The sequence below is a fragment of the Chiloscyllium punctatum genome, chromosome 8 (genome assembly GCF_047496795.1).
Source record: "Chiloscyllium punctatum isolate Juve2018m chromosome 8, sChiPun1.3, whole genome shotgun sequence".
Classification (NCBI taxonomy): Eukaryota; Metazoa; Chordata; class Chondrichthyes; order Orectolobiformes; family Hemiscylliidae; genus Chiloscyllium; species Chiloscyllium punctatum.
Genome location: NC_092746.1, coordinates 8,773,831 through 8,792,976, shown reverse-complemented (window position 1 = coordinate 8,792,976; position 19,146 = coordinate 8,773,831). Strand labels below are relative to the sequence as shown.

The 19,146-nt window shown below is 42.9% G+C and overlaps 1 protein-coding gene across 4 annotated transcripts in view; it reads left to right on the top strand.

Annotated features, from left to right (window-relative positions):
• tent4a (terminal nucleotidyltransferase 4A) overlaps positions 1-19,146 on the top strand; it is a 93,970-nt gene that overhangs the window by 1,992 nt on the left and 72,832 nt on the right. The gene's annotated exons all lie outside the window — the stretch shown is intronic.

The window sequence follows — 19,146 nt, the reverse complement described above, 5'->3', positions numbered from 1 at the left end:
GAAGGTTATGAGAATTTTAATCACGTCCTAGCTCGGAGTCTGAGATTGAAAAGACAGGTTTTTTTTTCCTTTTTGAGGGCGTGGTTCGATGTTGATTGCTTGCTTTTGTCACATTTCAGAATCGAAAGTGTTGCAATTAATTCCAAAGAGATACGAGGGCGTTGGTTAGACAGTACTTTAAATGTGTAACCTTTTTCAAAAGATGCTTCGAGTGGAGATTACCAGTCTTCCTTCCGTGCCTCATTTCCATTCGAAGCAAACTGCTAAAGCAGGAGAAGGTGAATTGCAGCAATAGCAAAGTAACTTAAATTTCACACACAAATTGCAGGCATAAATTGACTTTTTTTTTCTAATTATTTCTGTTTTTTGGTGGTGAAATATTTGAGGAGTTTTACTTAATTGGCAAGATGCGAAATTTTTTGTATGTTTTCGTGTTGTTAAAAAGTGGCACAAAATTCCTGATTTTTGGCGTATCAGTTAATATAAAGTTCATGGAAGCTGAAATGAAAAGCTAAATGTGGTGTTTAATTAGCATATGCATGCGGTGACTATTTAAAAATAAATAGAAAGAATAGAAACAGACCCTTCGGTCCTACTCATCCATGCTGACCAAGTTTCCCAAACTAAACTTGCCTGCGTTTGGCTCATATCCCTATTCATGTACCTGTTCAAATGTCTTTTAAATATCATTGTGCGTGCATCGACCACTTCCTCTGGCAGTTTATTCTACATATGAACCACTCTGTGTGAAATATTTGCCCCTCATGTCACTTTTAAATCTTTTCCCACCTTAAAAGTATGCTCTCTAGTTTGAATTCCCCTACCTTAGGGAAAAGACATTTGCTATGCACCTTGTCTAAGCCCCTCATGATTGTACAAATCTTCTATAAGGAGACCCCTCAACCTCCTCTGCTCCAATGGGGGAAAAAGTCCAGCCTTTCCTTATAATTCAAATCCTCCAGTCCTAGCAACATCCTGGTAAAATTTTTTTCTGAACCATCTCCAATTTAATAATATCCTTCTACAGCAGGGTAACCAGAACTGTACACAGTACTCCAAAAGTGGCCTCACCAACATCTATTTGATTTTATTTCTGTAACATTGTGCAGTGTGGACTTGGGCAGCCAGGATATACTGTTGTGCCATCCCTGCACTAAAGTTGCTAATGAAGTAGAATAAATTAGTTCATATATACAATAGTCTGATTCCTTCTATTATTCACCAAATATATTTGACTTTGCAAAAATGGCCCATTTGGCTCATTGAGCCTGCATGATGTTCTGAAGACCTTCCCACTCAGACCCTCCCAATATCCGTATAACCTCACATTCTGTCGTGGCTAATCCATTTAACCGACTATGCCTGGACACTACGGAATAATTTAACTTGGCCAATCCACCTAGCCAGCCCATCGTTGACCTGTGATGTTGCTTTTACTTGTTGATACTGGGGTTGTGTGTTGTTAATTCATTAAAACATCCATAACAAATTTGGACCGATGTCTAGACTTTCTCAGATTAGTGTTTCATATTTAGAAACCTATGAAAAGACTGGATATGGAACCATTTGACTTCATGACAAAAAGTGGACAAATGAGTGAACTAGAAGATGCAGATCAATGCCTTGGTTTGGATAACACCTATTTTTTGGATAAGGTTCAGCTTTCACAAATTTGTTGAAATCAAAAAGGTTACTAGTGTAATCACTGAAGTCAACCCTCTAAATGCTATTGACTTTGACTTTTGACTAAATTTTCTCCTGCACTTAGTACATGACAAAGGTATATGATGCAATAATTTGCAGGTTGATATTTCAACTGTTTGACTCCACTGTGAGTGCCTTTGTCATTAGCTCCTGGTTTGGGGCTTCAACCTAGAGATACCTACCACTTGCCTCAAGATTTCCTGCTCTCGTACCCTCAATATTTGTATGGCTGGTCAAGTTCATTTTCTGGTTAGTGGTAAATTTCCCCTAGTTTGATTCAGTGCAGCAGATGCTGGATTCCCTCTCTTGTTCGAGATTGTACTTGTCAGGCCTATGCATGGCTCAGACATTACTTGCCACTTTTACTGTAAACTTGACTGTTGTTCCAGTCTTGCTGCAAACAGCCACAAACAACTTCAGTATCTGAGGTGTTATGAATGGTACTGAACACTGGGATATCGTCAGTGAATTTCCAAACCTTTTAACCTTGTCAGTAAAGCAGCTGAAGGTGGGGCATAGAGTTAAGAAAGTTGACATCAATAGATGATGGCTTAGTGGTATTATCCTCACAGCGAATGGGACCTGGGTTCAATTCCCGCTTCGGGCGATTATCTGTGTGGAGTTTGCAAGTTCTACCCATGTCTGTATGGGTTTCCTGTGCATGCTCCGGTTTCCTCCCACAATCCAGAAATGTGCAGGTTAGGTGAATTAGTCATGCTAAATTGTCCATAGTGTTAGGTGCATTAGTCAGGGGTAAATATAGGCTAGGTTCTGGGTGAGTTACTCTTCGGAGGGTTGGTGTGGACTTGTTGGGCCAAATGGCCTGTTTCCATACTGTAGGGAATCTAATCTAATCCACAACAGTTTTTCCTGAGGCTTTACTTGGTCCAAATTTAATATTAAAGGCAGTTTTCTCACCCTGAATTCTTTGTGTGTTGAGACAAAGCTTGGAGAAAGTGAGGACTACAGATGCTGGAGTACCAGAGTTGAAAAATGAAGGAGGGCTTATGCCCGAAATGTCGATTCTCCTGCCCCTTGGATGCTGCCTGGCCTGCTGTGTTTTCCAGCACTCTGTTTTTCAACTTTGAGACAAAGCTTGTAATGAGGTATGGAGTTAAAATGGCCTTAGCGGAACTCAAGCAAGGCATTGGTAGGCAGGTTATTAGTGACGGAGTGTTGTTTGATAGCGATGTTGATGGCATCATCCATCTCTTTTGAGACTAAGTTGGCACCATGATTACATGGGCTGATTTTGTTCTGTCTTTTGTGGCCAGCATATAATTGGGCAACTTCCCCTAATGTGGGCGGCACAGTGGTTAGCACTGCTGCCTCACAGCGCCAGAGACCCAGGTTCAATTCCCACCTCAGGCGACTGACTGTATGGAGTTTGCACATTCTCCCTTTGTCTGCGTGGGTTTCCTCCCACAGTCCAAAGATGTGCAGGTCAGGTGAATTGGCCATGCTAAATTGCCTGTAGTGTTAGGGGTCTGGGTGGGTTGCGCTTTGGCGGGTCGGTGTGGATTTATTGGGCCGAAGGGCCTGTTTCCACACTGTAGGTAATCTAATCTAAAAACTATTAGGTGGATGTCAATCTGGTGGCTGGACTGGACCAGGTTGACTAGGGGCAAAACTCATTGTGGACCACCATCCATCACAAGCTGAGGTTTATCTGGGCAAAAAGCATTTGTTGTCTATAATGGCATGAGCAGTTTGTTGATTATCATGTGGAATAAATTGAGTTGACTGAAGACTGGCATTGGTGATGCAGGGCACATCAGAAGATTGCCAAGATCGATCACTGACATGCTACTTAGAATTAAGAGTCATGCTTCAGATTCAACTTTCCACTCACTGATTGGGCTGTACCAACATTGTGTAGCTCCTCCTGTTTAACTGTTTGTCACAATTCATGACTGATAGCAGGACTGCAGAGCTTTGATTTTGTAAGTTAGTTATGAGATCTAAAGCATGTTAAGTGCCAGAAACAACATGTATGTAGTTTGGTGCAGTTGCTTTACTAGGTTGCTTCCTAGTAAGTTCCTCTTTGATAGTACTCCTGGCATGCTCTGTATTCCTTATTGAAGTAGGATTAGTTTTTAGCTTACGGCAATGATGGCCTAAGGGATATGCACTTCCTAGGCTTATACCTTGTTGTATACAACTCTTAAGATTGCTTCTGACAGCCCGTAGTGCTTCATGGATGCTCAGTTTTGAGCTACTTGATCTGTTCTGAGTCTATCTGAATTGGCACTACCACTTTACTAAATATTTATGTCCTAATTTATGATGGATTATGGCTGTTGTGATTTGACTATTAGCAGGCAACATCACTGATTTTGTGGTTGCTCGTAGAGTGTGATGGTTTATGTGGGTAAGAGTGGGACCAAGGTTCAGAAATTATGTAGTAAAATCACTGCAAAGTCAGGTATTTAAATTTATATAGTAGTTCTCGTATCCTTTGGTCTACCATACCATAGAGCTAGTAAAGTCTGGACATTGTAATACAGCCTCTAAAAATCACTTTAGAATAGCTTCTTCAAATCCACCTACTCAGATGAGTTTTACATCTCCTCTAAAAAACAATGCCTCCTTCATCCCTACCATATTGCGCTGATGTGTTAGCTTAGATGATGTGTTAAGGTCTCTGGATGGGATTGAGATGACAATCTTTTCTCCTTTTGAGATGAGAATGAGCTGTGACTGACACCTGAATGATGAAACAAATTGGATTATGGAGACTGTCACAGTCTAATGACACATTTTTGTTTGGCATGGATAAATCGATAGTGTTCTCCCAGAACCAGAAAGTCATTTCAGGTTTTGAGTGCCTACACTCGACTGATTTTTTTTTTGAAGCATAATTGAGGTAGTGTTACACTGTATGAAATATTACAATAATTTGCATATTAAGATGGATTTTGGATTGTTTGTCTGTCTGGAGTTGATTGGAGAACTTTCCAAATATTCTACCTGATATTCTTCCCCTTTTGTAAGTCACGTGATTACACTGGATATTTAGAAAATCTTTGTCTGATTGGACCGATCAACTTAGATTTATGAAAGGAATATGGAAGTTTGACAAACTTATGGTTTCTTTTTTAGTATGTTCCTGACAGACTTAATGAGGTGGCAAGAGTTGATATGGTGTATTTGGATTTTCAGAAGGCTTTTAGTAAAGTCCCAAACAGGAGGTTAGTAAACCAGTTAAAGTATATGGGATTGTGGGTAGTCCTGAGCAGTGTTGAGAATTATTTAGGAGATGGATAGCGGAGAGTAGAAATAAGTTTTCAGGTTGGTGGGTGTGACTAGTGGGGTATCTCCAGGTCAGAGTTTAGGACCCTAGCTATTACCAGTTTATGCAAATGATTCTGATGTGGGCCACACTTCAATATTTCCAGCTTCTGCAGGCCATACACCTGGAAATGAGTTATGAGCAAGATGGAAAGGAGCTTCATGGGGATTTGTACAAGTATGGTGAGTGGCAAAAGCTTAACAGGTGGAATATAATGTGGAGAAGAGAGTTGAACAAGTTCAGGAGGAGTAAAGGTGTAGAATGTTTCTTTTTTTTTGGCAAACACTTGAGTGGCCAGTGACAAGCACTGCCCTTCACAATAAAGGGCAATGCTGTGTGATCAAAACAGTGAAGGAATTCTATGCTCTTTTTTTATTAACCCCCACACTAGTAGAACGTTTCTTAAATGTTAGAAGATTGGACAGTGTTGACAACCTTGTTCAAAAGTCACTCGAAACTGATTAGCAGATGTTGCACGCAGTTCAGAAGGCAAATGGTATGTCAGCCATCATTGTAGGAAGATTTACTTTTGTAGAACACTGACCACAACTGGAATATAAGTGCAGTTGCAGTTCCAATTCCAATCCACTTGTTTATAGAAGGATATACATGTCCTGAAGGCAGTTTAGGGAAGGGTCACCTGATTGACTCCTGGGATACTGGGACTGTTCCAGGAGTGGAGATTAAGGAGTTAGAAGAGTATTTGGTGATGTCATAGTAGCATAAATTCTTAAAAAGTTTGATAGAAGCTGTAGAAAGGATGTTTACCTGGAAATGGGGTTTAGGACCAGGGGCACAATCTCTGAATAAAATGGAAATCTTTTAGGACTGAGCTGAGGAATTGATTCACTTGGAGGATGGTGAATTTTTGGAAGTTGTATTTGACTCCAGAGAATTGTGAAAGTTCACTCATCGAGTAAGGTCAAAAGATTGAATGATTTCTAATGTCATCAAGGTCTACTGTATTGTGGTAGGTGATCAGACATAATCTAGAATGGCAGAGCAGGTCAAATGGACTACTGCTCCTGTGTTTTCCACAGCCACCACTTAGGCAAATAGTTTAACTGATCATTGATTTCATTGCTTTTTGTGTTGCTTAGTTGAGAAACAGCCATAATGCTTTGACTGCATTTCAAAGCCAGCCATTGACTGAGTGTGCTATGGAATGTTAGCATGATGTGCAGTTTAATTTGCTGCATGGTGTGGTGTTTTCTCGCTATCTTATTGCTAGGTATGCCATCATAGAATAAAATTAGCACTCGAGAAAACATGAATCAAAAGAACCATTGTACAATCACACTTTAACTTTGATATTTTTCCCTTCCTTTTTGAACTCTGGTCGCTTTCCTTTTTTTTTCCTTCTCCTCCTTCCTTTCTCTCCTTTTTTTTTCCTCTCTCTCTCGTTTTTCCCTTTTTTTTTCTCTCTTGTCTTTTTTTTGCTTTCCTTCATCCCAAATCAGTTTAAACAAACTTGGGATCCTGTTGGGTCATTGTGGAACAGTAGACCACTTTCTACTTGGTTTGATATTGCAAAATAATCTGTAAGTATAACATTGCCACTTGTGCAAGGAAAGCTGTGCCTTTTCCTCACAAATTTAAGTGTGAATTGTGATAGCCTATTCCTATCTTTTGGTACGTGGAGTGTTTTATTGTAAAATTTGGCATGTTCTCTGTCTGTTAAAGGTCATTTTGATGTGTATCTCTGTCATGAAGAGACAAGTTTCCTGAAATTAATTTCAGGAAACAAATGTTGAGGAATTTTATAATTGTGGATAAAGCTTAACCTTTGTTTTAATTAGCTGATTTAAAATAAAAACTACTTTATTGGAGGTTTAATTGGTAAATGCATATTTATATGTGAATGCGCATTACATGTGTTCGCATGCATCGGCTCAAATCCAATTTGATATTCGTACAGATTCGCCAGCAACTCTTCATTCCATAGGTTTTGGCTTGCAACAATATCAAACTTTTTTAATTCTGGAAATACATTGGTAACTTAAGTAACGAGGGAGTAGTTGTTTTGGAGTTCTAATACAAATGGTGGGCTTATTTTTGTCTGACTTTTAGGTTAATACTCCAAGTTCCGCTTATTTTCCTCATTCACCTTTTAGCTTGTTTCTTGAAGAACTGACCTGTTATTTTGTCTGGTATCTTGTCCAGCCAGCTGTTGTACAGATGCAAGTCTTGACAGTGAATTGGCAGTTAATTCTATCACAAAAAACCTAGAGGCCAAGTAAAATTGTACTTTTTTTTCACTGGTATATTTGGCTCAATGAGCTCTTTTTCCACCTCTGAGCCAAAAGGTGTTCACGTTTCCAGACTGTTGAGTGTGCAGAATGATTTTAGGCTAACATTTGAGCGCAATTATGAACTCCCATTCCTGGACGTGGTGATTGAAAGAAACAAATGGTGAACACGCCACAAACGTGTGCAGGAAAGCCACACACCGACCAGGTCCTGAACTACAACAGCAACCATCAAACACTTACAAGAAGTTGCATTAGGACCCTGTTCATAAAGGCGACAACACACTGCAACACTCCCAGCCGATGAAGGGAAGAAGAAGAGCATTTCTATCGAGCACTCACCGAGGACGGATACCCCCGCAAGTTTATCTGCAGCTGCCTAATAGACGAACATGCCACGACCTAACTCACTAGCTATGCTACCGTCCATAAGAAAAACGTCTCTGAATTGACAACCAGACTTTTCCGACTGCTGGGATTCATGACTGCCCGTAAGCCAACAACCATGCTCTGGCAACAATTCACCAGATCAAAAGACTCTATACCCATCATGTGCAAGACAAATGTAATTTACAAGATTCCATGCAAAGACTGCATGAAACACTATATGTGACAAATAGGTAGACTACTAACCATCCACTCCATGAGCACCCAACTTGCGACTAGACGACCAGCTGTCCCTCGGAGCCACACACAACAAGAACCACAAATTCGATTGGGACAACAGTCATAGGTTAAGCCAAACAGAGGATAGTCAGAGCATTTCTAGAAGCGTAGCACTCATCTACGGACTTTATCAACAGCTATATGGACCTAGACCCAATATACTGGCCACCACAACGAACAACCGGAAGCAGCAGGAACGGAACCAAATAATTTCCAGAAGAGACATAGTACAGCAGTGCTTCACAAGAGGCTCGAAAGCACTGAAGGTGTCGCCTAGAAAGGGGACGAAATGTCTGCAATCAACTTCCCAGCTCGGCGAACATACCCACGAGTACAATTCCTAAACCCATCCAGGTGCCTTTTTAAATGCTGTAATTGTACCACCTACCTCCACTTCCTCTTGCAGCTCATTCCATACATGCACCACCCTCCACATGAAAATGTTGCTTCCAGGATCCTTTTTAAATCTTTCCCCTCTCATCGTAAACCTATGCAGTCTAGTTTTGGAGTTTCCCACCCTGGGGAAAAGACATTGGATATTTACCATATCTGTGCCCCTCGTGATTTTATAAACCTCTTTAAGGTCATCCCACAGCCTCCTATGCTCCAGGGAAAATATATCCCTATAGCTCATACCCTCCAACCCTGGCAACATCCTTGTAAATTTTTTATAAACCCTTTCAAGTTTCACAACATCTTTCCTATAGCAGGGAGACCAGAATTGCACACAGTATGTGGCCTAACCAATGTCCTGTGCAACCATAGCATGATCTCCCAACTCCGATACTCAATGCACCTCCATGGTTTGTGGACGAATTGTAAGAAATGATTTTGTCTGCAATTTATCTACTCCTTGGATTACATTTTTAGTGAATAAAAAGCGAGTTCAGTTACTTGCAAATAGCACATGCATGAATATAATGCAGGCTTCAATTCCTGAGTTGAGATTTGATAAATTATATTTTGATAATTACGTTTTTGATTTTTTTTTAATATACGTGTAATAGTTATATTGTAAATTAGCTATTTGGAAGTGTCTCAAACACTTGCATCTCGGGTAACAATGGAGATAAACTGTGTGCAGTTGTACACTCTGGATAAAAATCTGATGCCAATAAATGGAGTAATTTTTAATGAAGTGTGATGTAACTTTTTTAAAAAAAATTCAACTATCGAGCAGCTTTCTTTGTGAGGATTAATGTTTGCTTTTAAATATGGGTTATTCAAATAAACTTACGTCTCCTGTCCAGCACATCACAAGACAGAGGTTGTTTAAGTGTCAACACAATCCTGATTAGTTTGCTGTCTCTCTGTACAAATTTTGAGAGCACCCTAGTTGGATACAGGTTTTGGTAGAAATAAATGCTCAAGATTGGAGGATTTGACCCATAGGGAGAGGTTGAATAGGCTGGTGCTGTTTTCCCTGTAGCATTGGAGGCTGAGGGGTGACCTTTTATAGAAGTTTATAAAATCATGAGGGACATGGATAGTGCACATAAACAAAGTATCTTCCCTGGGGTGGGGAGTCCAGAACTGGAGAGCACAAGTTTAGGGGGAGAGGAGAAATATAGACTTAAAGGGACCTAAGGGGCAACTTTTTCACGCACGTGGTGGTACGTGTATGGAATGAACTGCCAGAGGAAGGCTAGTACAATTGCATTATTTATAAGGCATCTGGATGGGTACATGAATAGGAAGGGTTTGGAAGGATATGGGCCGGGTTCTGGCAGGTGGGACTAGATTGGGTTGGGATATCTGGTCGACATGGACAAGTTGGACAGAAGGGTGTGTTTCTGTGCTGTACATCTCTATGACTCTGTTGAGCAGGGTTATGCAAATATTTCTCCATACTTCTTTTGCACAATACTCAATGCAAAGTTGAGTTGAGAGTGTATTTGTTATGATTTTTTAACTCAGTGTTTAACTTTAATCCAATAAATAATATAAATTAATCAGACTAGTCTGCTCAAAATCAAATTGTTTTCTCAGTTCTTGTTTTAATGTTCAGTTTAAGCAAATTTGCAATCAGCTATTTGATATTCATTGCTGAGAACAGTTATAAAAAGCTATACTATACTGGGTGTAGTTAAATTCTTACTAATGGTATTTTTGAGGGGAAAAAATTTGAAAGGCTATTGCCCTTTTTAGAGAAAAAAAACTCATCTCTGTCTATCAGTGTAGGTGAAATCCCATATATTTTGAGAAAGTTAATAACTGACCTTTTGCTGGTCTGGAAGAGCCACTGGATCAATGAGGAGTGTAGAAGAGTATGCTGGAAGAAGCACCAGAATTTTTTTAAAAAAAGGTGCCAGTCACGGTTAAACACTTACATAACACTGCATGTCTGCTAAATGACAGAACATGCATACAATTGACAGTCAAGAGATCCCATAACCAACCAATCAGAACTGAAGTTCTGAAGAAGGATCACTGGACCCAAAACATCAACTCTGCATTCTGTCTGCAGATGTCAGACTTGTTAAGTTTTTCTGCAATTTCTGTTTGTATTTGTGTTCAAATACCACCTTTAGCAGATGGTAGAATTTGAATGTCAGGAGAGGTAGGAAGGTAAGAGTCTCCTGTGGCTGTTTCTCTGAGAAAGTGTATAAGGTATGAGCAGGTAGGAAAGGAGTTAAGTTTTGGTTTGCATGACAAAGGCTCAGCTGGCATAACGTTGACCAGGTAAGAACTTGCAGTAAACAATGAGGTGTTGGAGGTAAGGGTAAAAAGCATCCATTGTGTAAAGCCAGTTAACAGCATACATCGTATAATGCCAGATGGCTTAATCTTTACTGTTGATGCTCGCTAATTGTAACGGTCACCCAATCAGTATAGATGTTACCTTTTTTGGATGCTGCTCCCTGTTGTTTGAGAGAAGACTGAGAACGCATGTCTCTGTGCACATGGGTGATTGTTCTCTCTCCCCAGGGCCCGGAATAAAGATGGAGAAGGCAAAGCCATACTGTGTCTGAGTGTTTGCTTCTACTGATATGGGGATAGGAAACAGGACAACACCTCCATCCAAACAGATTTGGGTACTTTTAGTAGGGAATAGTTTGTTAGAGGAAAATAGCAGAGGCAGCCAGATCTTGGGCACTAAGAGTGAAGTTGTCAAGATTCAAATGAGCAATTGTTATCGGGGACTCTCCAGTCAGGGGAATGGACAGGCGATTCTGCAGCCATGAGAGAAGTCACGATGGGATGTTGTCTCCCTGATGCTAGGGCCAAGGATGTCTCTCAGTGCTTGTTTTAAAGAGGGAGAGTGAGAAACCAGAGGTGGTTGTACACATTAGTAAGAATGACATAGTTAGAGAAAGGATTGACGGTTTGCAGAGTGAAGATAGCAAATTAGGTTTAAAAAGAAGAATCTCAAAGATAGTAATTTCTGGATTATTCCTGTACTAGTGCGAGTAGGAACAAGAAGGTAGGGTAGATAAATCAGTGATCAAGAAGATAATGCAGTTGGCGAAGATTCAGATTTTTGGATCGTTGGGATCTCTTCCGGGGCAGAAGAGATCTTTTTGAAAAGGGACTGGTTTCACCTGAACTGGAGCCGGACAAATTTATCCTGGTAGTGAGGTTTGCTAGTGCTATTCAGCACCCTTTACACTAGTAGGGAATGGGGTAGCGGGATCCTAAGTAGTAATGAAAATAGAGACAGATGAGGATGGTTTTGAGCTTAGAGAGCAAGTGTATTAGATAAGGCAGGCAAGAGCAAGTCTGAGAATAAGGTAACGCTGAAGAATTAAATTGCATTTATTTCAATGCAAGGGTCTGACAGGTTCGGGAGGTGAACTTTGGGCACGTATGGGAACATGGGATTGAGACATCATAGCTTTTAAAGAAACATGGCTGAGGGAGGAACCAGACTGGCAGCTCAATGTTGCGGGGTTTCGATCCTGCAGGAAGGAGAGGAAGAGATGCAAGATAGGAGTGGGAGTGGTGTTTTTGATTAGGGAAAACATCACTGCTATACTTAGGATATTTTTGAGGGATTATCCAATATAGATGTGTGGAACTCAGAAATAAGGGGGCAATCACCTTATGCATTCTCTGCTGCCCCTGACTGCCAGCAGGAAACTGGGGAGCAAATCTGAGAGATCTCAAATATATGTAAGAATAATATGGGATCTTAACTTTGCAAACAAACTATTGGGACTGATGTGGTGTTAAGGGCTCGGATGGGGACGGATTTGTTAGATGTGTTCAGGAAAATTTTCTACATCCTCAATATGTATATCTACCTACGAGAGAAGCAGCAAAACTTGACCTCTTCGGAAATAAAGGCAAGTGACCAAGTGTTGGTGTGGGGAACAGTTTGGGACCAGTGATCGTAATTCTGTTAGTTTTAAAATAGTTTTGGAAAAAGATAAGCTTTCTATAAAAGTTAAAGTTCTTGAAGTAAGACCAATTTTGACTGTGAGACGGGAACTTTCAAAAGTTGATTGGAGCAGACTTGCAGGTAAATGGGCAACTGGCAAGTGGGAGGCTTTCAAAAGTGAGAGCTCAGTCGCAGTATATTCCTGTAAGAGTGTAGGGTAAGGCTGGTAGGAATAGGGAACAATAGATTTATAAAGATATTGGGGCTCTGGTCAAGAATAAAAAGGAGGCACTTGTTACGTATATTCAACTGGGATCAAGTCAATCTCCTTGAGTATATGGAATGTAGCGGAAATCAGGAGGGCAAAAGGGGGATATGAGATGTGCTTGGCAGATAAGGTTAAGGATAATCCTAAGAGAATCTACAAGTACATTAAGAGCAAAAGAGCAGCTAGGTAGAGATTAAGGCCCCTTTAAAGATCAATGAGATTGTTCATGTGTGGAACCACATCAGATGGGAGAGATTAAATGAATATTTCACCTAAGTCTTTACTGTGGATAAAGACATGGAGGCTAAGGAACTCTGGGGAAATAAATATTTATGTCTTGAAAGTATCTTACATTTTGCAGAAGAGGGTTAGAGGTTTAGAAAATCATGAGAGGCATGGATAAGATGAATATCAAATGCCTTTTCCCTCTGGTAGGGCAATTCAAAACTAGAAAGCATATTTTTAAGGTGAGAGAAGAAAGATTTAAAAGGGACTTGTCGTGGGGAGGGGGGTGTGGGCAACGTTTTCACACAGGGTGGTTTGTATGTGGAATGAGCTGCCAGAGGAATTGGTAGATGCAAGTGCAGTTACAACGTTTTAAAAGACATTTTGGACAGGTACATGATTAGGGAGTAATTAGTTGGATATGGGCCAAACACAATCAAGATGGACTAGATTAGTTTGGGAAATTTGTATTGGCATGGATGAGTTGGACTAAAGCATCTATTTCTGGGCTGTATGACTCCAGAGGTAATCAAGATCCCGATTGAATGTTTAAGCAACAGAATCTGTAAGGGGAAGGCAGAGTTGGCATAATACAGATGTTAAAATGGTTAGTCTTAGTCGTGGCATCAATACAAAGTGAAAATCTCACCTTGGGATGAAAAGTGCAATGAAGATTGTGTAAAGATTGAAATTGTTGGGTCTAATGTCTATTTCTTACTACCTTTGCCAGCTAAACACACTTCCTTGGTCAGTACCCATAGAGTAGAGACAGTTGGCAAGCATTTATTGTAAATCTTTGTGAATAACTAATTTAGCAAATGATGATTCACTGCCTTGAAATGTTGCAGTTATTACGGTACAGGGGCTGTTGATGATGATGTTAGGTAGTTCCAAGTGTTATGGACCACTCCAGACCCCTCAAAACATTCTAAGATGATATCCTAGACCCTCAACTTGTTCTTATTTTTAAAGACAAATGTGAAGTACTTTTTCCAGATCCAGTGTGATGTCAACTATATATTAAGCAAAGTACAATTTATTTAAAAACTGTAGTTGAAATACAACCAATGAAAGGTTTTCTAAATTCCTCTAACTCTGAAAACTTAACAGAATAATAGATACAGTAACTATTGCGAATTAACTGTTCCCATATAGTAATGTCCCATAAACACACCCCTTGGCAAAAAAGGAAAATTCAGCCACAGATTCTCACGTAGTTCTCCAATCCAAAATGGAAAAATATAAAGAGAAAATTCAGAGTTGCAGCCAGGAGACCATCACTGGAGCTTCCAACTTTGTTGAGACCCCAATAGCTTCTGATGCTAGTGAAAAAACAAAATACAGAAATCCTGATCTGTGCCAGCTGGCCACACCCATTCAGACTGCACTAAAAAAAACCCAAGATGTTTACTCCAGTTGTCTTCAGTAACCAACTCGTCACCTCTCATTCAGTGTCTCTCTTAATAGAGACCAGCACTAAGTAACCTCTTAAAGCTACAGCATCGTCACACAAGGTTTTGACCTACTGACAATAATTTGTGATCATTATGTGTCACTCTGTCATCTTGAAATTGAAGAGGATTGTGACAATGACTGCTCTTGTCTTGGTAGTGAATGAGGTAGGACAGGAAGATGCTGTTGCTGTAGAGCATCTTGTAGATTTAACACATAAGTCTGCTGACTATGAGATGCTCTGGTCACAGTTGCCCTCTTTTTGGGTGAATGCTGTGTATTACACACATACTCACCTCATTGCTTGTGTGAGGTGGCAGAGAGACTTGGTGTAATTGGAACATTAAATGCTCAACTCTGTGTTGAGCCTTTGCCTGGTTTTAATTTGACTGAGGAGAAAGTGAGGACTGCAGATGCTGGAGATCAGAGCTGAAAATGTGTTGCTGGAAAAGCGCAGCAGGTCAGGCAGCATCCAAGGAGCAGGAGAATTGATGTTTCGGGCATGAGCCCTTCTTCAGGAATGAGGAAAGTGTGCCAAGCAGGCTAAGATAAAAGGTAGGGGGGAGGGACTTGAGGGAGGGGCGTTGGAAATGCGATAGGTGGAAGGAGGTTAAGGTGAGGGTGATAGGCCGGAGTGGGGGTGGGGGGGTGGAGAGGTCAGGAAGAAGATTGCAGGTTAGGAAGGTGGTGCTGAGTCCGAGGGTTGGGACTAAGATAAGGTGGGGGAGAGGGGAAATGAGGAAGCTGGAGAAATCTGCATTCATCGCTTGTGGTTGGAGGGTTCCTAGGCGGAAGATGAGGCACTCTTCCTCCAGCCGTCGTGTTGCTATGGTCTGGCAATGGAGGAGTCCAAGGACCTGCATATCCTTGGTGGAGTGGGAGGGGAGTTAAAGCGTTGAGCCACGGGGTGGTTAGGTTGGTTGGTCCAGGTGTCCCAGAGGTGTTCTCTGAAACGTTCCGCAAGTAGGCAGCCTATCTCCCCAATATAGAGGAAGCCACATTGGGTGCAGAGGAGGCCGCAGCGGATGCAGTAAATGATATGTGTGGAGGTGCGGGTGAATTTGTGGTGGATATGGAAGGATCCCTTGGGGTCTTGGAGGGAAGTAAGGGGGGAGGTGTGGGCGCAAGTTTTGCATTTCTTGCGGTTGCAGGGGGAAGGTGCCGGGAGTGGAGGTTGGGTTGGTGGGGGGTGTGGACCTGACGAGGGAGTCACGGAGGAGCTGGTCTTTTCAGAACGTTGATAGGGGAGGGAAATATATCCCTGGTGGTGGGGTCTGTTTGGAGGTGGCAGACATGACAACTGATGATATGATGTATATGGAGGTTGGTGGGGTGGTAGGTGAGGACCAGTGGGGTTCTGTCCTGGTGGCGATTGGAGGGGCGGGGTTCAAGGGCAGAGGAGCGGGAAGTGGAGGAGATGCGGTGGAGGGCACAGTCGATCACGTCTGGGGGGAAATTGTGGTCTTTGAAGAAAGAGGCCATCTGGGTTGTTTGGTATTGGAACTGGTCCTCCTGGGAGAACACCTCTGGCTCACTTGGACCAACCAACCCAACCACCCCGTGGCTCAACGCTTTAACTCCCCTCCCACTCCACCAAGGATATGCAGGTCCTTGGACTCCTCCATTGTCAGACCATAGCAACATGATGGCTGGAGGAAGAGCGCCTCATCTTCCGCCTAGGAACCCTCCAACCACAAGGGATGAACTCAGATTTCTCCAGTTTCCTCATTTCCCCTCACCCCCCCCCACCTTGCCTCAGTCCCAACCCTCGAACTCAGCACCACTTTCCTAACCTGCAATCTTCTTCCTGACCTCTCCGCCCCCCACCCCCACTCCGGCCTATCACCCTCACCTTATTACCCTTACCTTAACCTCCTTCCACCTATCGCATTTCTGATGCCCCTCCCCCAAGTCCCTCCTCCCTACCTTTTATCTTTGCCTGCTTGGCACACTTTCCTCATTCCTGAAGAAGGGCTCATGCCGGAAACGTCGATTCTCCTGCTCCTTGGATGCTGCCTGACCTGCGCTTTTCCAGCAACACATTTTAATTTGACTGATCAAGGTAAGTTTTAGATCTCGGGCAACTTTGGAAATAATTACTCAGTTGAAGTCCAGAGTGAAGTAATTGTGTTTCCTTCTACTGGAGATTGACAAAACCTAGTGTTGTGGTGCGAATATTTGTTGGCACTTGAGTCCGAATTCAGCTGTCACCGGCCATGCTTTGCTATATTATGGATGAAGTGCCTGGTGACGAGTGTTGGATTTGCTACTGATTAGCCCCACTCTTCAGTGGAAGGTTATTAAAGGAGCTGGATGTGATTACACTGAGGATATCTTCTGAAATAACTCCTAGTACTATCCCAAAGTTCATAAGATATAGGAGCAGTACTGGGCCATTCAGCCCATTTGAGTCTAGTCTGCCATTCGATCGCGGCTGATCAGCTCCTCACTCCAGTTGTTCTGCCTTCTCTCTGTAATCCTTCAACACTTAACAATTAAAAATGTCTAACTCCGCTTTTAAATTTATCATTGTCCCAATGTCCACTGCACTTTGGGATAGTGAATTCCACAGATTCATCAGCCTTTGGGAGAAGTATTTTCTCCTCAATGATGTTTTAAATTTGCTACCCCTTATTCTAAGACTATGACCTCTCGTCCTAGAATGTCCCAGTCAACCCATTGTCTCTGCCTGCTCCTGCCCACTTGAATGTACCTCCTCCTATCTCAACACTGTCCTGTCCCCCTTGGTCCAGGACCTCCCCATATACACTTGGGACACTACCCACACCCTCCTCCTCCTCCATAACTTTCGTTTTCCAGGCCCCAAACCCTCATCTACACCATGGACGTCTAGTCCTTGTACGCGTCCATCCACCATGGCGAAGGCCTTCAAGCCCTGTTTCTTCCTCTCCCCCCCAACCTAACTGGTCCCCCTCCACTGACACACTCATTCGATTGGCAGAACTGGTCTTCACCCTCAACAACTTATCCTTTGAATACTCCCACTTCCTTCAGACCAAACGGGCAGCCATTGGCACCTGCATGGGTCCCAGCTTTGCCTGCTTCTTTGGATACATGGAATAGTCCATCTTCCACAGTTACACTGGCACTATTCCCCACCTTTTTCCTTTGGTACGTTGATAACTGTATCGGTGCCACCTCGTGCTGTCACATTGAGTTTGAACAGTTCATCAACTTTACAAACACCTTTCATCCCGACCTCCAGTTCACCTGGACCATTTTGGACACTTCCAACCCCTTCCTGGTCCTGGACTTCTCAGTCTCCATCTCCGGAGACTGACTCAATACAGACATCTACTTCAAACCCACCGAATCCCACAGTTACCTGGAAAACTCCCCCATGCCCGCACCCCCACCCCAGTAAAAATGCTATCCCTTATTTTGGGGGTGGAATGGTTGTCTACGTATTTGTGGGATTCAGTCGGCCCTGGAAAGGGAGACAGGACGGTGTCAAGATTGGAGGAGGTAAATTCGGTGGGGCAGGAGCAGGTGGAGACGATGGGTCGACTGGAACATTATAGGCTGAGCGATCATAGTCTTAGGATAAGGGGTAGACACTGTGGCGGCACAATGACTCTGGTTAGAACTGCTGCCTCGTAGTGCCAAGGACCCGGGTTCATTTCCAGCCACTGGCGACTATCTGTGTGAAGTTTGCAAATTCTCCCTGTGTCTGCATGGGTTTCCTCTGGGTGCTCCAGTTTCCTCCCACAATCCAAGGATGTACAGGTCAGGTGAATTGGCCATGCCAAAATATGCCCGTGTTAGATCCATTAGTCAGGGGTAAATATAGGATAAGGGAATGTGTCTGGGTTACCCTTTGGAAGATCTGTGTGGACTTGTTGGGCCGAAGGGCCTGTTTCAATACTGTGGAGAATCTAATCCAATCTATTCCCAATTCCTCTGTATCCGCTGTATCTGCTGCTAAGAAGAGCAATTCCACTCCAGGATATCCCAGATGACTTCCTATTTCAAGGACTGCAATTTCCCCTCCCAAGTGGTCAGCAATGCTCTCCAGTGCAACTCCTCACTTCCCGCACCTCTGCCCTTGAAATCCACCCTTCCAGCCATGACAAGGGTGGAACCTGGTCCTCGCCTTCCAAACCACTAATCTCCATATACCGTGCATTATCCTCCACTATTTCCGCCACTTACAATGAGACTCCACAATAAGAGCTATATTTCCCTCCCCACCCCTATCAGCATTCTGCAGAGACCTTTCCCTTCGCGACTCGCTCGTTAGGTCCAAGCCCCCCAACAACCCACCCTCCACTCCCAGCACCTACCCTTGCCGTAAGAGGTGTAAAACTTGCACCTACACCTCCCTCCTCACCTCTGTCCAAGGCCCCAAAGGATTCTTCCACATCTGGCAGAGATTTTTCTCCACGCCCAAACACCACCTCTACTGTATCCGTTGCTCTCTCTGGATTACTCTACGTTGGGAAGACAGATCGCCAACTCGCGGAACGTTTCGGGGAATATCTCTGGGGGACACACCAAATAACCTTACCGCCCTGTGTGTCCGGTCCTTCAACTCCCCCTCTCAGTCTGCCAAGGGCATGCAAGTCCTGGGCTGCCTCCACTGTTAAATCCAAGCCACCTGATGCATGGAGGAAGAATGCCTCCTCTTCCACCTTGGGACCCTCCAACCACATGGCATCAATTTCAGCAGTTTCCTCATCTCTCCTCCCCACCTCATCCCAGATCCAACCCTCCAACTTAGCATTGTCCTACCTGTCCATCTTCCTTCCCGCCTATTTGCACCACCTCCGCACTGCTACTTATCTCTCAGCCGTGTTCCTTGCTGCCACGCCCACACATTCCTGATGAAAGGTATATGCCAAAAACGTCGATTCTCTAGCTCCTCAAATGCTGCCTGACCTGCTGTGCTTTGAGTGCCACGTTTTTCGACTCTTATCTTCAGCATCAGCAGTCCTCACTTGCTTCTCAT